We start from the raw sequence: 3,576 nt of genomic DNA on the forward strand, positions 1-3,576 counted from the left end.
GTGATACATCTGGTGAATAGAAGTTGTCAATAAGATAGAACACGTAATTAAAATATATTTCATTCGTATATATAAAATTTACATGTATTAAAGTACAAAATATAATATTTTGACTAACTTTTTCGTTCTCTTTGATATGTGCGCGTTAGACAAGCGTACGTATTATTTTCCGTAGCTTATTAATTGGAATTATTTCTGAAATCATACACGCGCGAAAGAAAACGGAATGATACTTTATACGAGATATTATTACGTTGATCTCAGTTGTACAGATGATCGTAGTACAATCATGAAAACGGAAAACAAAGAATATCATGTGCTGTTATGTAAAATTAATTAATATTTAATAAAACTTAATGATTATAAGATGTGCGTAAGCACAGTATACACACAGTATTTTAACACAAAATAGTTGATTCTTTTCACATTTCTTTTAAATATTGCTACAACATTATTAAAACAATGTTGCAAATCTATATTTTAACAATGTTTCTGAAGCATTGCATTACAATATGCAATGTTGCAACTTTGCTGCAAACTTCTGTGCTGTATGGGATTTGTACATTTTAACAAATAAACTTTTGTTTAAACAAATTGTTTATTTTGTCCAGATTTTGGCGACGCAGCTATATACTTCTTAAATTTTTGTAATAAAATCTTTTTCATTTCATTGAAATATACTGTTACCACCTAGGTTTTAATGCATAAAAATAAAAGATAGTACTACTTGGGTTTTATCTGTTATTTTGGTACATTTTCTTTCGAGATATATTTTACGATATTGCTTATTTTAATCAATATACTTGGAATAACATTTTAATTTCACTTCTTTTTTATGTTTTTATTTGGCTTTTTTGTGTCCACTATTGCATTTTTTAAGTTTCGGCTTTTTTTGTTTTCACCATTGTATTCTTTTAAGACAATTACAAAAAATATACTTGGAATAATGTATTGATTTCACTTTTTTATGGTATTATATTTTTGATTTTTAAAATTAAATTTTTTTAAAATTATGTATACATTAAAGATAATACAACTTGAATTTTATTTGTTTAATTTGATACAATTTTTTTTCGAGGTACATTATTTACAAAATAAATTTGCGTGATCGTCTTATACATTGAAGATAATACCACGTCGATTTTCTTTTAATACAACATTTTTTTCGAGGTCGTGTACATTTAAAATAATACAAAGGTTTCATAGCTTAATTTAATACAATTTTTTCGAGATAAAAATATTTAAAAATATACTTGGAGGTTTCTTTACATTAAACTTTAAAAATCAATTGGATTAGGAAATTATATTTATTAATTTTAGAAAAAAAATTATCCTAATAAAATTCTAATTTGATAGAGCTTACAATTAGTGTTAGTTATTAAAATATACATACGTAAATATACATACGTAAAATATACAGGGTGTCCGAAAAGTGTGATTTTATATTTCGAAAACTAAGCGTTTTTGTAGGGTTTAAAAAAAATTTGTAGGGTTTAAGGCGATGCTGGAAGGTCGGAATTACCGACACATTGCAGTTGTAACGATAACTTCGAAAATACTGAACGGAATTGAAATCGCTTTTACAGAACTTATTGAAATAAACATAAAATGTAAGGGGGCGAGCTACGAATTTATAGTAAAGCGACAAAAAATTAAAAAATTTCCTTTTTTCGGGTCGTACAGCTATCACCTGACGTAAACATTTCATTGGTATAAAAGTTCTTTAGTTCATATGTACAAAATAAGTAGTTCGCCCCTTTCGGATTACAGGAACGAATAATACAAAACTTTTTGAGCTACGATTGAAAGCGTAGAAAAAAAAATATCGTTACAACTGCAATTTATGGTAATTCGTACGCTCAGCTAAAAACAGCAAAAATTGCGTCTAGCAGTAAGTGCCAGATTTTCTAAGAGATGGCACTTCAGTAAGTTAGCCGATAAGGACATTCCACGTGTTTGAGTGAGACCAGAAGATATTGTAAGAAGTTCATTTAGAAATACCACTGACTCTGAAGAGTCTATTTTATCAATCTCGTGCAAATTTTTCCGACTTTCCAGCATCGCCTTAAAAGAATCTATTTAATGATTTTATTAGTCTGACTTTGGGTAGCGTTGTCAAGGTCGGGTCAAGGTCTCATCGATTTTTTTTTAATGGAACACCCTATTTTTGGTTCCAGAATCTAATAGCTTGTATCAAGAGCTTTCCAAAGCACTATAATAAAATATTTTTTGGTTAAATAAATCTCGAGTTATAAAGCTTAAAAGTTACAGTACTGCTGGTATTAGCGTTATCCAAGGTGTTCAAACAATAGCTAAAACTTTTTGAATGTTGTTCAGGATCATGACCTTGACAACACATCATGATCAAAGTCATTAAAGATTGTTGCTCTTATTTTCATTTTTGAAAATTATTTTTATTTTAAAAAAATCGAAAAACAATGATTATGACTTGACATATGTTGTCAAGGTCATGATTCTGAACAACATTCAAAAAGTTTTAGCCATTGTTCGGACACTTTAGATAATGCTAATGCCGGCAATACTGTAACTTTCAAGCTTCATAACTCGAGATTTTCTTAACGAAAAAGTAACTTTATTATAGTACTTTGGAAAGCTCTTGACACCAGCTATTAGATGCAATCAAAAATAGAATATTTCATTAAAAAAAATTAATATGACCTTTATCTGATCTTGGCGATGCCATTCAAAGTTAAATTAACAAAATCATTTAATAGATTCTTTTAAGTCCTACTTTTGTCTAAAATATTTTTCTCAAAAAATGTTTAGGTTCCGAAATATTAAGGGGTTGCCACGCTTTTCGGATACCCCGTATAATATATATACAGAATGTTTTAGAAATAGTTGGCCAAACTTTGAGAGCATATTCCACTCATTATAAGGATGAAAAAAAAGTCATATAAACATGGGTTCGGAAATGCTTCCTTTCCAAGTTATAAACATTTTTAAAATTTGGAAAAGTACACTGTTGCAAATACCACTGAGCAAAAATTACTCTTGATGGATAATCCGCTGATAAGAAAGCTTGTACTCGTTGTATGTGATAGGAATACAAAAAAGAGCTTCGTTTAATATCCTCCACACAGTTGAGGATGAAACGTTTTGCATTTCTAATGCGATCTCGTGCGAAGTGAAGAAAGTCTTAAATAAAGACCGATTCCAAATCCATACAGACCTATCTAATAACCTTTTGTTTACTTTAGAAGTTGAATGGAAGTACAATTCATGAAACGTCGAAGCGAGGCATGTCGTTCAACATAAATACGTACAATATAAATAAGAAATGTTTATAACTAGGAAAGGAAACGTTTTCGAACCCATGTTTATATGACTTTTTTTCATCCTTATAATGAGTGGAATATGCTCTTAAAGTTTGGCCAACTACTTCTGAAACACTCTGTATAATACAAATATATATATATACACTTCTCAACAAAATTAAAGCATCACTTACTCTACCCTCCAAAAAATAGGCAAAATTCAAGAGAGTGTAACTTCGTCAAAAATGATCGTATCGAGATGTTCAACAAAGCATTTTACAGCAGATCGGAAGAGCAC

The 3,576-nt window shown here is 29.3% G+C and overlaps 1 protein-coding gene across 2 annotated transcripts in view; it reads right to left on the reverse strand.

Annotated features, from left to right (window-relative positions):
* Nucleotides 1–3,576, reverse strand: part of LOC105462517 (potassium voltage-gated channel protein Shab) — a 58,877-nt gene that overhangs the window by 53,073 nt on the left and 2,228 nt on the right. The gene's annotated exons all lie outside the window — the stretch shown is intronic.

The sequence above is a fragment of the Wasmannia auropunctata genome, unplaced genomic scaffold (assembly GCF_000956235.1).
Source record: "Wasmannia auropunctata unplaced genomic scaffold, wasmannia.A_1.0 LD336097.1, whole genome shotgun sequence".
Taxonomy (NCBI): domain Eukaryota; kingdom Metazoa; phylum Arthropoda; class Insecta; order Hymenoptera; family Formicidae; genus Wasmannia; species Wasmannia auropunctata.